This window comes from Coptis chinensis, chromosome 9, assembly GCF_015680905.1.
Source record: "Coptis chinensis isolate HL-2020 chromosome 9, ASM1568090v1, whole genome shotgun sequence".
Lineage (NCBI taxonomy): Eukaryota > Viridiplantae > Streptophyta > Magnoliopsida > Ranunculales > Ranunculaceae > Coptis > Coptis chinensis.
Genome location: NC_141464.1, coordinates 84890090 through 84909396, shown reverse-complemented (window position 1 = coordinate 84909396; position 19307 = coordinate 84890090). Strand labels below are relative to the sequence as shown.

Genomic DNA, 19307 nt, shown 5'->3' with positions numbered 1-19307 from the left:
GAGGACAAAATATCGGTGACAAGTGTTATTGTCGCACTAAAAATTAATTTTTATATCGATTATATAATTAAAAAAAGATATTTTAGTAATAATAATGTATAACCCGATAAAGAACCGAAACCTGAACCGGAACCGATTTAATTAGTGGGTATAGATCTGGGTTTTCTAAATATAAAAAAAACTCAAAAGAACCGAACCCAATAGGTCGGAACCATTAGAAATAGAACCAAAACCAACCATTAGAAATAGAACCAAAACCGGTAAAAACAAATCTGTAACCCGACCCATGAACACCCTAGTTATATGAAGCCATTTTACTCACTGTAAGTACGTTCAATTCTACAATCAACAAAGATAACATGCTGAATTGATGATCATCTTTTTTTCGGTTTGTGTGGAAGGTATAGAATTGTAGCCAATAAATCATCTCATGAGTGGTCTGTTCTTAACTTTATAAAAAGAACAAAAGAAAGAAAAGAAAAAAAAAAAGAAAAGAAAGACAATATATGATAGGGCCACTGGGCAAGAAATCATCTCTCTGAGACCCGGCAAGAATCCTTATCCAAATTTTAAATTAATTATATACAAGCAGATTGCAAAGGCTCGGATATGTATGCCACGTATCCAGATTATTTTTACTCAAGTAGCCGATAAGCAGCTATTAATGTATCAGTCCCTCCAAGAACAATAAACCTCAATCATAGAGGGGAGTTAGCAAAAGATACTTGAAATTTAAAAATGCATGAAAATTAAAAACAGTATATGGCTTGATGCAAAGTCTATAAGAAACCCTTATGGCTTTGATCACCTATTGTCTTGAGCTACTACTTATATTAAACCCTGAAAAAGTTTTTTTTTTTTTTTTTTTTTTTTTTAAATGGTTAATAAATACAATGTTTAATTAGCTTTTGCGCATAATATTTGCTATTTTCATACTGGAATACTTACCGACCCGAACCCAATAAACATGATCGATTAAATAAACATCTGTTTTGAGTGATTTACGTACCAAAAACAAAAGGTTTAGTTATGCACTCACGAAATCACACTAAACACTAAGAAAAGGGAAAAGAGATGAGAAACTCATTAATTTCCCTATAATCATCCTATCCTTTATTCCTGTGTCCTTACCTATGTGATGGGCAGTTGGCCACGATGTGAATAACAGGCTGCCTTTAGCCATTTTTGAATTCTGAATGATAGATGGGCCCACCTCATTTGAATAGCGATAAAGCTTATCCGATTACAGATTTTCTTTAGCTACACTACAGAGTACGGACTGCATTTTTCATCGTCTTATACTCTTATTGAGCATCCGAATTTGTGGACAGCACAATTTTACTGGTTAACAGTTTTTTCGGTCAGTTTTTTTTTTTAGACAATAGCACAGATTTTTGGGCAGCCACTCCACCAATAACAAGCTGAGGTCTTGTAGACACCAAATAGTTATTTGTCCACAAATTTATTCTGATTGAGCAATAAAGTTTATCCGATTTGTATGGACATCTGGAATCTTTTTTTTTTGGACCGAACTATGGCTGCACGTTTACAGGTTTATGCAGTTTGTCCTTTTGTCTTTTGAAATGGGTCTTGTATTGGGCGCCACTAAAATTAGATTGGGCAGTCTCCAGCCCAAGCCCAAACAAAAGCCCAGTACAACCCCCCCACCAAATCGCGAAATCGGAAAAACCTATTCTAACCGGTCATCTCTCTCGCGCAAAACCCTTCGAACCCTAACTAAAAAAACCCAAAATCAATCCAATTTTATTGAAGCAATCCAATCCATAATTATCGCGAAACAATCCAATCCAACATTTGAGCCAATCCAATTTCACCATTGAAGCTTTTGCAAGTTAGGAGACAATCCAATTCAGTTTCAGTGAAGTATTCTCTCATCTCTCGCTAACACGCTATTGTTAAGCTATTCTCATTGCGAGTTCTTCAATTGCTCTAAAATTCAGGTTGGTTCTTCTTAATTTTCAAGCTTGATTTATAGTGTGCTCTGTTAATTATGTATTTGATCATAATGAGGATTTATGCACCTTATAAATTAATTTCTGGTCAGATTGGTGAACTGTGCTTCTTATATTTACAGAGCGTACCTGATAGAAAATTTTGGTTCTTACAATAAAAAATTTGAATGCTACAACATTTTATTTATAGTCATTGCATATTACACTGAATATAGAGGTTTTGTTTGGCTGAGTTTGGACACACTTCGGTTCGGCCTTACAGGCATAATATGAACATATAGTTGCAGTGCTACTTCCTAATAACATTTTATGCACGCACATCTTAATATAATATGGGTTCATGATGCCCAGAATGTGACTTACCTTTTGGTTTCCTTCAAGTAGCGTCTGAGTATGGCCAAATGTAGGCATACAAGAGCCAGGGTGTCGAAACTAAAAGTCTGGCCACTGGCATCGATCTACATCTTGAGTTTTGGGAATTCTTGAACTACCAAAAGAATGAACAGAGGATGTCAGTATGTTGGATTGATTTATTTATCTCATGGTTTAATGATGATTAGAATGATACTAGTTAGAAAGGTTTGTATTAGTTGTCTTAGGGGCTATTTGTTTTTTTGGGTTAAGTTATAAGAGGGTCTTATAAGACCATGTGTTATAAGAGGGTCTTATAAGATGGTCTTATAAAGTGGTTTGTTTTAATTTTAAGTTCCTCTTATAAGCACTTGTAAAAATAGAAAAAAGCAAAATACAATGACATCTTATAGATGGTTATTTTCGACAAATATAACCCTACTTTTACATCACATTTAACTCAATATATTAATTTGAAATAAACGTAAGGTTTGTATTAGTTGTCTTATTCTATCGCATGAAATATGGAAGCACGGGAACTATCTAAAATTTGACGAAGGAACTATCGTGGGAGATGCTCCATCAAAAGATACAACATTATTAGTATGTTATCAGGCACGGCATGAAATATTATATACAGTAGTAATAGGACATTGTGGCATTTGACACCCCTTAGTGTACACTCTTTTGAGTTATCATGTTGAGTTTGGGCTGGGTACGTCAGGCTTGCGGTTGGCTTTGAATTTTTGGGCAGGACTTTAGTTCTGCTGATTGATTAGTTGGCTTTTCCCACGACTCATTTGCATGAGCCCTTTAAGGTTTAAGGATGCGAAGTGTGCCAGGGCTCGTTTTTGGTTCAACTTGATACTGATAGGTGCTGCATTTGTTGGCGACTCAGTTGGCATTTAAATTGTATTGGAGTGAGGACAGGGAAATGGTGGAGATAATATTTGATATTTGTTTTGGCATTAGACGATAATACATGTTTGAAAGATTTATTAGATACATTGTGTTCCGTATATACGAGTTGGGCTTTAGTGTAGGGAGTTTTGATAGAGGGGCTAATGAGGGTGTTAGAAATGATGGGATTTTTGAGAAATTGAAGAAATGGAGTGTTTTGGTTAGGGAAATTGGTTATGGTGGGAGTTTTTGGAACTTTCCTAAACATGAACAAGTTGTTGTGAATAATAAGCCGGTTACTGCCGTGTTTGCATTGAGGAGAATGTGGGATTTAGTTGCTAATGATAGATGGGTTATTTATTCTGCTTTTGCTGTATTAGTTTTTGCTGCTATAAGTTTTTTTTTTTTATGTGAGTAATGATATACTTTTGTTTTTGATTCGTTCATTTGTTAATAAGTTATGTGTGTTTTGTCCAGCTTTCGGAGATTTCGATTTCACATTATTTGACAGCATCTATTTTTTCTGCGCAAAGTGGTTCGAGTGTGGTGTTCAAGGGGAATGCAAGGCCATTGATTCTTTTGTGTTTCACCTCAGGCATTTGCAGGTGAATATCTTGTATCGTATGAGTTGTTCTTTTACAGTGAATTGTATATCTTGTGCTATATTGAAGTTTTTGTTTAATGAATATGTGGTTTGTGAATAACAAAACGAAGGCAAAAATGAGGTTGGACTACATACCCATACGAGAGAGGCCACATGAATTAATTTAGAAGACAAATATCCTTTAACAATGCAAAATTTTTGATATTCAAAAGATGCGAACTATCTTTTAAAACGAGAAGGTACGAGGTGAGGTGTGCGACAAATAAATCAATGATTCTCAAGTCATAAGCCTCGCGGAGCTTGCAACTAACATATAGATAACTTGCTATGTGTAAATAGGATTAGTAAGAAAAATCTGTCGGCAGTTTATGTATGTGGGTTATTATGTATATTTCATTCCTAGTTCCGCTTATCCAAAAATCCCAATTGTAGTTTTATCAGCCTATTTTGGAGAAGAATTTCTTCACTCTTCATTTTCAATGACTTTACCTCTTTTTTCTTCTTAGTTTGGAGTGATGTGTATCTGGGTTGCTTTTTTGCACTGTTCTTGTTTTGTTTTTTCATTTCTATGTGCTTGAGGACTTACCCACACTGATAAGTTAGCTTAGCAAGGTAAAAATATTGCATTTTATCTGATTATGGATCAAGTTGTGTATTGAAACTAGACTATTAGATCTTATTTTGAAATACCCTTTTCTGTTTTTGTTCCAATACCCATTTCTCAAAGTAGTCTGTTTTTTTGGGCTTCTGTTAATTTTCTGTATTTGTATGCAATACCTATTACTTAAGTAGTCTCTTGTTTGATTCCGAATCACTACTTCATCTCCATTCACTTCATCATCAATCATTTCATCCTCCTCTTCGTTGGAATTATTTGTTTCATCGTCGCTAGAAAACCAAAAATCATTTTTCTCACATGATTAAACTATGTATCAACAACAATTCTAAAATTTATTTCGACTTGAATTCACGCTCTCGTTTTTTTTTTAATAATTTTTCTTGAAAGTTAATCATAAAGAAACGGGAAAGGAAAGGGAATATAAGACTGATTTGTTTTCACATACAACCACTGAAATTCCAAATCACAGAGACATATATATATTATATATATATATATATATATATATATATATTTTTTTTTACTCTCAATGGTTTACATACCTGGGTTTTTACAACATCCTTCTCATATGTTCTCCTTCTCGATTTTATACTTCTCTTTAATTATGGCGCTAGTATGGTAGTACTAGTAAACCACCTGGCATATTAATCCGGAATAGAAATAATCTCATTCCATATAGATACCAGTTTCACCTTTCAAAAATGGACTGTGAGAGGTGCTTGGAAGTGCTGCTAGATAATGGTGATATTCCAATCCAAGAAATAGCTTTTGCAGGGAGGGATTCTAGGCACATGTGATTTTTATTAGAATATGAGCTATGTCCTCAACTTTTGGAAATGTTTCAGTCGTTATATATATATATATATATAAAATCAAGAAGGAGAACATATGAGAAGGATGTTGTAAAAACCCAGGTATGTAAACCATTGAGCTATGTCCTCAACTTTTGGAAATGTTTCAGTCGTTAGTTAGTCATAGGATGATAAGGAATATATGTGGTCTACCTTTTCCACATGGACAAATGTCGAAAAATTTGATATGGATGTCATTGAGAGATTAATTGTGTCATCATATTTAAGTTTGGTATAATCATCGAGTTGTTCATAATGTTAGGCGTAAGGTGTTCTAATCTTTTGGATAGGATGATTTTCGATATTAATGCCCTAATGCGAATGTATAGCATTTTAAGGATCTGCCTTTTATATTTGGGGTCTTTAAGTAAATCTTTCTTCTATTGTCTGTAGAATACTAGAATATATAGCTCATTTGGATAAAATATGTTAGTATTCATTTGAATGCCATTTTTGAGTTACCCGAAACGGTACTTATTGACTAGTAATGCAAAAACTGATAAAAACAGGGTTCCACACAAGATTTTTGTTTAAAAGCTTTTATGTTTTTTGGAAATTACTATGTAGACTCTAATAATTTTGGATTAAAGAACTTTCATAATAACATTTATTATTATTCCCATTCTGATTTGCATAGCTTATGTGTTCACCGAATGGGGAGAAGAAATTTAACCTAGAACTTTTGTAAGTGTTACTCCTTGTGCCCCTTTCTCCTTTTTCCAGGACTAGATTATATAAAAGGTAGTAAGTAGTGCCTTGGAAATTGGAACTGTTTTCTTTGATATTTATGAAGTTGGAGTTAAGTTTGTTTAATCATTGCTATTTTGTGGGGGTGTTTAGACGGTGAATTCTTGAAACAGCTACAATATTGTCATTTTTGTGTCTGGGACTCGATCTGCACTTGGTTTTGGCTTTGGCGTTTAAAACTATTTGACTAAATGGCATTCTTTTTGTTCAACTCTTATTATATATAGTTACTAATACTTGTTTTATTTTTCTTTGTAGCGATGGGTCCTCGATCAAAGAATGTGAAGAATGTAGCGAAAACTACATTCAAGGGTGTAAAGAAATTGTTTGGTAGCGGTTCCTCTAGTGGTGACGCAGTTCGAAGAAAGAGACAAAGGGCAAAGGGCTTAACGACATTAGCGCGTAGAGAGGACCATTTGGAAAAAGCGGTTCCTGAGGTTCCTGAAGTTGATTCATCGAGTGAAGATAGTGTAGATAGTGATAACAATGTAGGTTTAGATGTAAATATGGACAAAGGGAAGATGAGAGTGAGGAGGGTGATGAGAAGGGTGAGGAGGGGGATGAGGAGGAGGATGAGCAGGATGATGATGTGGAAGAGTATGTGGTAGAAGACGTACCACCAATGGAAGAAGCACCTCTGGTATTGGATTTTGTAAGAAAATCCAATGATGATTTGGAGTTTAAAAGAGGTGTGTATGGGGGTGGCCCGTATGAGTCAGAGTTATTGTATGACTATGCGGTGCATGTCGCTCGCGATGTTCGGGAGAGAAGGATAATATTTTGTTTTTCTGTAGTACTTTGATTTTCTTTTACAAAATCTTTTGTTTCCGCTCATATATATCTAATGCGTGCTCGTTTGTTTAAGGAGAATCGCGGAGCATTGAAGTGTGTTTCGCACTTAGCGAAGTTATCCCAATGGAATTTCAAGAATGAATTTAAAAAGTCTCCGAGATTTGCCCAACAGTTGAGAAGAACTGGGTTGTTTGATCTCGTGGAAGGTTATCACGAGCATATGGATCCACCATTGATCTCTGCGTTTGTGGAGAGATGGCATCCAGAGACCAACACCTTCCATATGCCAGTTGGGGAGATGATCGTGACTTTAGACGATGTTGTCCAAATCAGTGAGTCACAAGAGGAAGAAGCGGTGCAAGGGACAAAATTTGAAACTTACAAGAATCGATAAATCTCCTACATATTACTTTGGGTCTCCCTATTGATTTGATTAGGGCAGAGATGGAAGCTAGCAAGTTCACTTCAAAAGTAAGGTTAGAATTCATCCGGAAGTATTTTGCAAACAAAGTTCATGATAGCCCCATATGTGACGTTGCTAGGAAGGTGGTGGAGAAGGCCTCGAGTTTTCAGGAAGTCCAATGGGCTGTCAGAACTTTTATCCTGTTTTTCTTTGGATATGCCATTTTTACTGACAAGTCTGGGACTGGAGTGGATATATGTTATCTGAGGCCGTTGTTGAAATTCAGTGAGATAGAAGAGTATGCATGGGGTGTAGCAATTTTGGCATTTTTGTATAGAGGTTTTGGGGCTGCCACATGTGCGAAGGTGAAAGGAGTTACAGGCTATATGACTCTTCTACAGATAAAACTTGAGTATTTTAGAGTTTATTTTTTTTAATGTTAATTTTATTACTCTATCAATATGTTAACTATTTGTGTATGTGGATCTATGAGTATTTTCCGTTACTCAAAGCAATCCCAAACTTCAACTATAGCTCGTCTCAGCCGCGTGATCATAGACACACAGTAGTCGCTCCACACTATTACGATAGAACGCATGTATTGCAGTATTATCGAGCGATAATTGATGATTTGAATTATTTCAATGTAAGTATTTAAGTTTGTTTATATATTTTTTTTAGTAATTGATAATTAGAGTTGTTAATGACACATTTGATTTTGTTTTAGGTTGATTGGCATCCCTACAAAAATATCAGAGATATAAACCCGATCGATGACATTGCATTTTTTGAGGAATTGCTATGTTTTTTCAACATTGTCGAGCTTTACGTTGTCGCAAGGGTGGTGCGTCAGTTGGGTCACGTGCAGCTTGTACCCGTAGATCCTCCAATACCAAATTAGAGAACAAAAACTGTGGCAGGACGCGGGAATGAGGTGAACTGGACCAATATTGGGCCACTTTACTGGGAGTCATGGCAGAATCACGTGATCCAACCTTGCAATCTAGGACCTATCTCGTCTTATCCATGGGAGTGTCATCAAAACTACATGACTTGGTATGTGAGGAATTCTCATGTAGTTTTGGTGAACCTTGAGCGTCTTCCTATTCATCCCTCCCTGGAGACACTGCCTAACTGTTCACCAATTGTAAGTATTGTGATTTTTAATTGAGTTTCTCTAATTGTGATTTTTTGCATTCGATTAGTAACTTATCTTGATTTCTCTTTTTTCGACAGAACGACGTCATCGATTAAACCAGTCATTTGCTAGAGAGAGGTCTGCAATTGGCTGGGAATAATATTCCAGAGGAAGCAAGGTCCTCCTTCGAACGGGCGTACAACTTGACTAGGTGCAAGTACATTGATAGGCGTTATAGTTCATGATTTGTTTTAGTTTAGGGTTTGTAACTTTGTTAACTTTGTAATTTGTAACTTTGGAACGAATGGATGGATTATTTGATTTGGAATGAATGGATGAATATGATGTTTGAATGATGTTTGATTAAGTGGAATTTGATCCAGTACAAGTTGATGAATTACATAGCCTTATTATCAGTGAAGAACTTTCAATACAAGATCTTAGAGGCAATATTCAAGCTGATCCAGTGCAAGCTTTTGCAGCTTTTAATCAAAATCAAAATCAGTCAAATTGTTTTGGCAGAGGAAGAGGGTTTGATAATTACAGCAGCAACAGAGGAACCGGTTGAGGTTTTTATAGAGGCAATGGCAGAGGAAACTATAGAGGCAGAGGAAATAGTTTCACTTATGGTAACAACACTAGCAAAGGAAATGAATTTAGCTACAACAACAATACCAACACCTCTAATGGTTACAATAATGTCTCACAAGGTCGCCCTCAATGTCAGATTTGTACTAAATTTGGACACTTGGCAATTGACTGTCACAATTGCATGAACCACTCCTATGTAGGATGAATTCCACCTACTGAACTAGCTATGCTTGCCAATATCAATGATGCTATACCTCAGCCTCATGGTTCTCAATATCATGGTTCTGGTTCATAATATGATGGTTCTACTTTACAATATGCTGGCTCTCCTTTCTTACTACAATGGTTTTCCCAATGGCTCTCCTTCTTACTACAATGGATCTATCAATTATCCTGGTCCTAGTTCATCAAAGGAATCCTACTGGTATGCTGATACAGGAGCTTCAAATCATCTCATGAATGATCTTTCCAATCTCTCCATACACTCAGACTACAAAGGAGTTGACAAAGTCCTTGTAGGAAATGGCCAAGGTTTGTCCATTCTTCATACTGGTTCTGCGTTTGTTAAACCACATAATTCCTTGCATAACTTTCATATGAAAGACATTTTACATGTTCCCCAAATACAACACAATCTTCTTAGTGTCCATTGATTTGTCAATGAGAATAACTGTGTACGCATATTTGCTCCAAATGCTTGCTATGTTAAGGACATTGCAACATGGAGGACTCTTTTCAAAGGTCCAACTGAGCATGGTATGTATCCCATTCATCTCTCCACTTTGTCAAGAAAAGTCCTATTTCCTTCTGCTTTCATCACCAAAAAGCTCCTTTTGCAACTTGGTACAGAAGACTTGGGCATCCATCTGTTGCAGTTATTCACAAACTTCTTCAAACCAACAGTATTGATCTTCAAAGTTCAAAACATTTTAATTTGTGTGTTGATTGTGCCATGGGCAAAAACACTAAACTTACTTTTGGTTCTTCATTTTGTAAAACTGTAAAACCTTTACAATTACTGCATATTGATCTTTGGGGTTCATCTCCCATTGTTTCTATTAATGGTTTTAGATATTATGCCAATATTGTGGATGATCATTCTTGATATTGTTGGATATTTCCTCTTTGCAATAAATCTGATTTTTGCTCTGTGTTTCAATCTTACAAATCTCTAGTTGAGAATCTTTTGACTGGTAAAATACAATGTGTCAAAACCGACAATGGTGGCGAGTTCATCAGTACTCAATTTAAAATTTTCCTTATCTCCCATGGTATCAGTCATCAATTCACTTGCCCTCATACCTCTGAACAAAATGGTATTGTAGAGCGAAAGCACCGGCATATATTAGATATGGCCAGAACCCTCATTTCTCATTCTTGGATGTCACCTAAATATTGGTGTGACATTTTCTCTACCTCAGTTTATCTCATTAATCGACTTCCTTCAGCTTCACTTCAAAATATTTCTCCTCTTGAAAAGTTGTTTCATGTTCAACCTAATTATTCCAATCTCAAAGCTTATGGATGCACATGTCTTCCTTGGTTAAGACCTTATACAACTAATAAACATGATTTAAGGTCTAAACCTTGCGTTTTTCTTGGTTATAGTTTGTAGAGAAAAAGACATTTTTCTCTCTCTCTGGTGTTAAGGGCGCGACCCACGCTCTATTTATACCTAGACAAGGCGCTGCGGGATCCTTCATGCCTTTGGTGACTTTGGTGACTTCCAGATCGTTAGGCGCGACCCGTGCTCCACCGTATTTCAGCAAGATACGACTATTTCATAAGTTTTTTTTGAAACAGTATAAATCTAAGTTTTTTCTGTAAAAACTTAGCCTAACTAAAAACTAAGAAAGAGAGAGATTATAAGAGAGCAATTCTTTGTGAGTTGAGTGTTCATTCTTTGTGAGTGAATTGAGAGATCTTGTAATTTGTTACTCTGGACATCAAGGAAAGCTTGGAACTCGCAGTATGGACGTAGGCAAATTGCCGAACCACGATATATCTTTGTCTTGTGGTTTGTTCTCCTTTACATTAATTGTTTTACTTTATATGCTTGTTATTTGATATTGAGAAGTGTTGGGATATTACTTGGAGGGTGTTGAAGTCTTGTCTAGTGAGAAGGATCAATCTTTGTATAGGATTGATCTATTTGTTGTGGACAACGTTGTTTCCGCATTGTCCTATTCACATCATAGTTTAAATCACAAAGGTTACAAATGCATGGATATACAAACTGGTCGAATCTACATATCTAGGCATGTTGTATTCAATGAGTCTGAATTTCCATTCAAAAACACAACTCTACATTCAAATTCAATGTCTCCTACAGAATTTCTTCTTTCATCCTTTTGCAATGATATCATTTTCTCTTCTTCTCATACTTCCACTCCGCCATGTTCTGATTCTATTGAAGTTCTTACTTCTTTATCACCTACTGCTATTGCATTACTTGTTGACACTTCTTCAACTCATTCTATGACCACAAGAGCCAAAAATGGCATTTTCAAACCAAAATCTCTCATCGCCACTAAACATCCTATTCCTCATGCTCTTCAAACTACTCTTTCTTCTCTACATATTACACCTACTTCTTTCACTCAAGCTGACAAAGATCCAAACTTGAGATCAGTAGTGAATTTAATGCTCTAATAAAAAATGGTACTTGGATTCTTGTACCTGTTGGCTTTATCCCTCACATGAGGAGAGAGAAAGAAGTTCATTCTAATGGAGATGTCGAGGAAGCCTTGACCAGCGTTTAGATTGGGGCTTGTCCAAGCGACCAGCCCATGTCGCGAAGACTTCCGTGTCTTTCAAATAGCGACCACCTTCAGATTGCTCTTGGCCGAGGCACGACCAGTGCCCACGACTATTTTTCATAGGCTTTGCTACAGTAACCGTGAAATTTGTTTTTTCCTATAAAAACAAAATCAAGGTTTTGGAAAGAAAATGACTAATGTAAGCAAGCAACCAGAGAGAGAAAACCCAATCTTGAAAGCTATCAAGATTGAGAGAGATAACATTTACAGAGAGATAACCCTGTAAAGAGATAAGAGTGATCTAGTAAGGTGAGAGACTGAAAGAAGAGATTGTAATATTCCTTCCCACTCTATAAAGGACTAGCTCTTGTGGAAGTAGGCACTATTGGCCGAACCACGGTAAATTTTTTTGTTGTGGTTTGCTTTTACTGCTTTACATTATTATCTGTTGTTAATAGTTGTTTAGCGAGTTGGGCATGTTAGTATAGGTTGTAGTTGATATTTAGAATTTCTCTGAGTTGAATTGTGTTCAAATACAAGTTATCTATGTAGTAGGGGGGAATCGATTGGTATTGGTGTAATCCCCAACAAGTGGTATCAGAGCCTTGGTTGGAATAGCCTAGGGTGTTATCCGAATCTTGGTCAGAAGGTGTTTGACAAAATTCCTGAGAGAAGATTTGAGGTTAAATAACTTGTAGAGATGGACCATTCCGTGAACACTCGCATAATGAGTCTGAATAGGAAGAACTACACCATTTGGAAAGCCAAGATGGAAGACTTGCTATACTGCAAGGACTTGGCACTTCCCATTGAGAATGAGAAAGTAAAACCAGAAAAGACTGATGAGGCTGAGTGGAAAAAGCTTGAAAGAAAAGCGATTGGATACATTCGACAGTGGATTGACGACAGTGTCTTTCACCATGTGTCCCAAGAGACTACAGCCTTCAATCTGTGGAAGAAACTCGAAGACCTTTATTATAAAAGGAAGTCGGGCGGAAACAAAGTGCTGGTCGTTAAGAAGTTTGCGCACCACGAAGTACCAAAAGGTTCTTTAATGTCCGAAAGCATCTTAACGAAGTCGATTATCATCAATCGATGCATTTGATGAAAATTAATTTGGGAGATGAAGTTGAGGCTTTGTTTCTATTAGGCTCTACCCGAAAGTTAGGAGACATTAGCGGTTTCTCTACACGAGCGAGCGAAGGATGGAATTGTTACCATGGAGATGGCTACCACGCCTTTGTTGAATGAGGAGACTAGAAGGAGTGCAAGAAGCATCTCCTCTCACCCGAGATCCTTTTCACGAGAAATGGGGAGAGGTAGAAACAGAAAAACCATCTCGCTCTAGAGGATGATGACGTAAAATCTAGGGATGAAGCTAGAACTCCTAAGGCGAGAGGCAATGTTACTATTATGCCACCAAGGGGTCACTTCAGATATAAGTCGCGAGGACGAATCAAGGGATGAGAAGAATAATTGTGTACATGAAGACATGGTGCGAGGAACGAAACACGTAGAGATACTTGCGCACTAGTCGATGACCTAGTGGGAATTGTATCGGTGTGGGTGTGTGATGTCTTAGTACCTCATGTCGATACTGAGAGTGGGTGATAGATACAGGGAGCATCCTATCACGTCACACCGCCTGAGGGATTCTTCACTACCTACATTTGTGGTGAATATGGTGAAGTAAGGATGGGTAACGATGCCCTCAAGATTGTAGGCATTGGAAATGTTCATGTAGAAACCAATGTCGGCTACACCTTGACACTCAAGGATGTAAGACATGTCCCTGACATACGGTTAAGCCTAATTTTGGTTGGGAAATTAGATGACGATGGCTTTGTAAACTCGTTTGGTAACGGGGTATGGAAACTGAGCAGAGGTTCCATTGTAGCAGCCAGAGGGAAGAAAACTTGCTCTCTTTACAAAACACAGGCTAGTTTGTGTAAAGCAGAAGTGAATGCGGCAGAAGAAGAAGCTTCCTCCTAACTGTGGCACAAGAGACTATGTCATATGAGAATAAAAGGGATGGAAGTTCTTGCTAAGCAAAAGGCCGTGCCAGACATTAAAGGTACACATTTAAATACATGTACTCACTGTTTGGTAGAAAAGCAACACAGGGTGTCTTTCCAAAGATTCCCATCTCACAGAAAGGACAATGTCTTTGAACTAGTGCACACTGATTTATGTGGTCCTATGAGAGTAAAGTCCCACCAGGGAGCTTTGTACTTCTTGATATTCATTGATGATACTTCAAGAAAGATATGGGCCTATAGTCTGAAGACCAAGGATGAAGTATTTGGCGTGTTTGAGAAATTCCACAGCATGGTGGAAAGAGAGACTGGGAAGTTGTTGAAATATATTCGCTCAGATAATGGGGGTGAGTACATAGGGCCATTTGAAGAGTATTGCTAGAGTCATGAGATTCGTCATGAGCAGACCATTCCCAAAACACTGCAATAAAATGGAATAGCAGAGAGAATGAATCGTACCATTGTAGAGAGGATGAGATGCATGATATCTCACTCTAAGCTATCTAAAAGCTAGTGGGTAGAAGCAATACGTACATCCGTGCATGTGATCAACCTATCGCCGTCAAAGCCTCTAAATAGTGACTATCCAGAGAGAGTATGGTTAGGCAGAGATGTTGATTATGGATACTTGAGGGGTATTTGGGTGCGGGGCATTTGTACATATTTCGGGCGATGAGAGATCCAAGCTTTATGACAAAGCCAAGCAAAGCATTTTTTTCGGGTTATGGAGATGAAAAGTTTGGTTATAAACTCTATGATCCTATTAACAAGAAGGTAATCCAAGTCGAGATGTTGTGTTCCCCGGAAGACCAAACCATAGCGGACTTTGAGGAGGGTGAGAAACTACTGAGGCTTTCACTAATGATCTTGTTGATTGAGAACCGAAAGTTGTTCCTACTATGGAACGTCGTATGCATTGAAAATGCAGAGAACCATGAGTTTGAAGCTCATGATGAGAATCATATTGCTTTCATGATGGGATAGAACCTATTGGTATAGAAGATCTGCGATGAGATGCATGGACCACCACCGAGCAAAGTAATGACATCCTCCGAGGCACCGGCCAGATGGGGCAAAGAGGTCCGACAGAGAGACTAGCTTTAACCAGGTATCCACCACATAATGCGTCGCTTACTATCGGATGGTGGAGAACCTATGTACTATCAAGAGGCACTTGAAGGTACAGCACAAAGAAAAGTGGTTGAAGGCCATGCATGACGAGATGGATTCTTTGCATAAGAATCACACTTATGAAGTTAGTTGAGAAACCCACATGGAGAAAAGTTCTCAAGAATAAGTGGATATACAAAGTCAAGCATGAGGGAGAACAATCCTCACCCAAGGCACAAAGCTTCGCCTTTGTGTGAAGGGATTCTCGTCAAAGGAAAGGGATTGACTTTGATGAGATTTTCTCTCAGAGTGAAGATGACTTCTATCCGGGTATATGGGTATGACCGCAAGTATGAACCTAGAGGTTGAGCAGCTAGATGTTAAGACAACCTTTCTTCATGGAGACCTTGAAGAAGATGTCTACATGGACCAGCCAGAGGGGTTTGAGGTCAAAGGCAAGGAGCACCTAGTATGCAAGCTGATCGATAAAGAGCTTGTATGGGTTGAAGCAAGCACCGAAGGCAGTGGTACATAAAGTTTGACTCCTTTATGGCTAAGCAAGGATACAAGAAGTCTGCTTCCGATCATTGTGTGTTTGTTCAGAGATCTCCATATGGGGATTTCATTGTGCTACTGCTGTATGTGGATGATATGTTGATAGTTGGCCCAAACATCAACAAGATATCCAAGCTGAAGAAAGACTTGAGTAAGTCCTTTGAGATGAAGGATTTGGGTCAAGCAAAATAGATACTTGGGATGCGGATCACTCGTGACAGAAAGAGTGGGAAGTTGTGGCTTTTTCAAGAAAGCTACATTGAGAAGGTGTTGAAGAGATTCAACATGGATCAAGCGAAAATTATCGGTTAATACCGCTTGGTGGCCAGTTCCGCATGACCAAAGAGATGTGTCCAAAGGGTGAGCATGAGCAGAGTCAGATGGAAAAGATTTCTTATGCATCCGCAGTGGGCAGCTTGATGTACGCAATGGTGTGTACAAGACCGGATATAGCTTTCGCCGTGGGCATTGTAAGCCGATTTCTGTCAAATCCGTGGAAAGAACATTGGGAAGGTGTTAAGTGGATATTGAGATATCTCAAGGGCACTTCCAAATCGTGTTTGTGCTTTGGTGGAAGTAAGCCCTTACTTGAAGGCTACACTGATGTAGACATGGCAGGTGATGTTGACTCGATAAAGTCCACCTCCGGTTATCTAGTTACTTTTGCAGGGGGAGCAGTTTCTTGGAAATCAAAGTTGCAAAAATGTGTTGCCCTCTCCACTATAGAAGTCGAGTATATTGCAGCCAACTGAGTGTTACAAAGAGTTGCTATGGATGAAGAGGTTCTTCGATGAACTAGGGTTAAAGCATAAACAGTTTGTAGTTCTATGTGACAGTCAGAGCGCCATCTATTTGAGCAAGAATCCGAGTTTTCATTCTAGATCCAAGCACATACACGTGCGTTATCATTGGATTAGAGAAGTACTCGAAGACAAGCATTTGTATATCGAGAAAATCCATACCGACAAGAACGGGTCGGATATGATGACCAAAGTCTAACCGAAAGGTAAGTTTGATGTTTGTTGTGCTATTACCGGAATGGCAACACACTTCTCCTGTTGATTTGGAAATTGCATGGAGGTATCCCCCCTCACTGTTCAGGAGGGGAGATTGTTGGCTTTATCCCTTACATGAGGAGAGAGAGAGAAGAAGTTCATTCTACGTGGAGATGTCGGGCGCGACGCCGCTCCAGTTGGCTTGTCCAAAGCGCCGACCAGCGCCGCTTGCCCTGTGAAGACTTCCGTGTCTTCGGTCGACCCACGCTCAGATTGCTCTTGGCCGAGGTGCGACCCGCGCCCAAGACTATTTTTCGTGGGCTTTGCTACAATAACTGCGAATTTTTTTTTTCCTATAAAAACAAAATCAATGTTTTGGAAAGAAAATGACTAATGCAAGCAAGCGACCAGATAGAGAAAACCCAATCTTGAAAGCTATCAAGATTGAGAGAGATAACCCTATAAAGAGATAAGAGTGATCTAGTAAGGTGAGAGACTGAAAGAAGAGATTATAATCTTCATTCCCACTTTATAAAGGACTAGCTCTTGTGGAAGTAGGCACCATTGGCCGAACCATGGTAAATCTTTGTGTTGTGGTTTGCTTTTACTGCTTTACATTATTATCTATTGTTAATAGTTGTTTAGCGAGTTGGGCATGTTAGTATAGGTTGTAGTTGATATTTAGAATTTGTTTGGAGTTGAATTGTGTTCAAATACAAGTTATCTGTGTAGTGGGGGAATCGATTGGTAATTGGTATAATCCCCAACAGTACCTTATTCTACTTCACAAAATCTTGTTGATAACAAGTGGGCATTTCGACTGAAACAGAAAGCAGATGGCTCCCTTGATGAGTATAAGGCTAGGCTGGTAGCTAAAGGCTTTCATCAAAAACATGGTTTTGATTATGATGAAATCTTTAGCCCAGTTGCAAAACCACCAACTATTAGACTTATTATATCTCTAGCAGTTTACTATAATTGGGATATCAAGCAATTAGATTTCTCAAATGCCTTTTTACATGGTCATCTCAAGGAGGATGTGTTCATGACTCAGCCAAAAGGTTTTGTTGATCCTACTAGACCTACTCATGTTTGCAAGCTGTTGAAATCTTTATATGGTTTAAAACAAGCCCCTAAGGCTTGGTATGAAGAGTTATTTCAGGCGCTGTTATCTCTTGGATTCTCTACCTCACATGCTGATCACTCCTTATTCATTAAGAAAGACTCAACATCAATTACTTATATTCTGGTATATGTTGATGACATTCTGATTACTGGCAGTTCTGCAAGTGTATATCAAAATATTATTTCTCAGCTAGGCAATTGTTTTGCATTGAAAGATCTTGGCTCTCTCCATTATTTTTTGGGTCTAGAGGCTAAAAGAAACTCTATAAGATTGTTTCTATCTCAAACAAAGTATACCTTTGATTTGTTGACAAAAGCAAAGATGTTAGATGCTAAGCCTATTGCTACTCCTCTTGCAACTAGTTGCAAACTTGACAATCACACTGGATAACTTCTACCTGATCCAATGGAATACAGATCACTTGTGGGTGGCTTACAATATTTAACATGGTGCAGACCCCACATTTCATTTGCAGTTAATATGGTTTGCAAAGCCCAAGAGTTCCTCATTTATCAGCAGTGAAAAGAATTCTTAGGTACTTAAAAGGGACTATACATCATGGCATATGGTTTACAAAGAGCAATCTCAGAATACAAGCATATAGTGATGCAGATTTGGTAGGCTGTCCAATGGACAGAAGGTGAATTACAGGGTTCTGTATTTACATTGGTCATAATCCTTTATCTTGGTCTGCTAAGAAACAAAAGACTGTTGCTCGATCGTCAACTGAAGCGGAATATCATGCTCTAGCTCAAACTGCTGGTGAGATCTATTGGATATGTGTACTTTTAAAGGATCTCAGGATTTCTCTACCTTCAGCTCCATTAGTTCACTGTGATAACATTAGTGCAATTTCCTTAGCTCACAATCCTGTATTTCACGCAAGAACAAAACATGTGGAAATTGATTACCATTATGTTAGAGAATTGGTCACCAATAAACTTCTCGATGTTCAGTATCTCAACACCAAGGATCAGATTGCCGATGTCCTTACTAAAGCTCTATCTTCTCAACGGTTTCATTTTCTTACCAACAAGCTTTCAGTGCTTTCTAATCCCTTCAGCTTGAGGGAGGGAATTGAGCAAAAGAATGAAGCATCAACAGACAAAGAGCCAGCTCATCAAAGATAGTTCTAGAACATTCTTTTGTAACTAACTAACTCACGTCAGCTAACGACTATATAAAGGTGTAATCAAGATTGTTTTGTGTAATGAGAAAAATATTCTATGAGAAACTCATATGGAGAAGTTGCTGGAAAGAGAGAAAGAAGATGGGATGCTTCTGGGAAAATGTGTTGAGGAATTGAAGAAGAAAGGAGTGGAGTTTGATCTGTTGAAGGAAGTCGACGTGCTTCGAAGGGCCAAGAGTTTAAAGGTTGAGGCTAAAATTGTGAGAAGATGGTCTGGAAGAGATTTTGTTACTTTGTTTTTTATTGGGGTGTCTTGCCTTGTTCTTGCTCTTACAAGGGTTGTTTTGTGTAATTAGTATATTGCTTGAAAAGGGTTGTTGACGAATCGAATCGAATCGATGTTTGCGGTTTCGAGGGATGGAATGTGATGATAAGCAGAACGTTTTGTTCTGGTTTTGTAATTGTTGAATTCCATTTAATGACAATGTTATTTTTTGCTTTTTTAAGGTTTGATTGCTGTGCATTTTAGCTACAGATTCCAAACTTATCTAAATCATAGAAGTTATTTAAAATGGGGCATTTAGGACTCTGGATAAATGTTTAATTGCTAATGAATAATTGCCTTGGT

At 37.9% G+C, this 19307-nt stretch overlaps 3 long non-coding RNA genes across 3 annotated transcripts; 2 read left to right on the top strand and 1 right to left on the bottom strand.

Annotated features, from left to right (window-relative positions):
• Window positions 1-1671: 1671 nt before the first annotated feature.
• Window positions 1672-7163, top strand: LOC147479051 (uncharacterized). The gene is made up of 3 exons (XR_015208666.1): window positions 1672-1961; window positions 3702-3829; window positions 6304-7163. It is a non-coding gene; the product is annotated as an uncharacterized LOC147479051 (long non-coding RNA).
• Window positions 7164-7218: 55 nt separating this feature from the next.
• LOC147479050 (uncharacterized) lies at window positions 7219-8734 on the top strand. Its single transcript, XR_015208945.1, has 2 exons — window positions 7219-8387; window positions 8477-8734. It is a non-coding gene; the product is annotated as an uncharacterized LOC147479050 (long non-coding RNA).
• Window positions 8735-18021: 9287 nt separating this feature from the next.
• Window positions 18022-19152, bottom strand: LOC147479049 (uncharacterized). Its single transcript, XR_015209589.1, has 2 exons — window positions 18462-19152; window positions 18022-18382 (listed from the first exon to the last, which is right to left on the bottom strand). It is a non-coding gene; the product is annotated as an uncharacterized LOC147479049 (long non-coding RNA).
• Window positions 19153-19307: the final 155 nt, after the last annotated feature.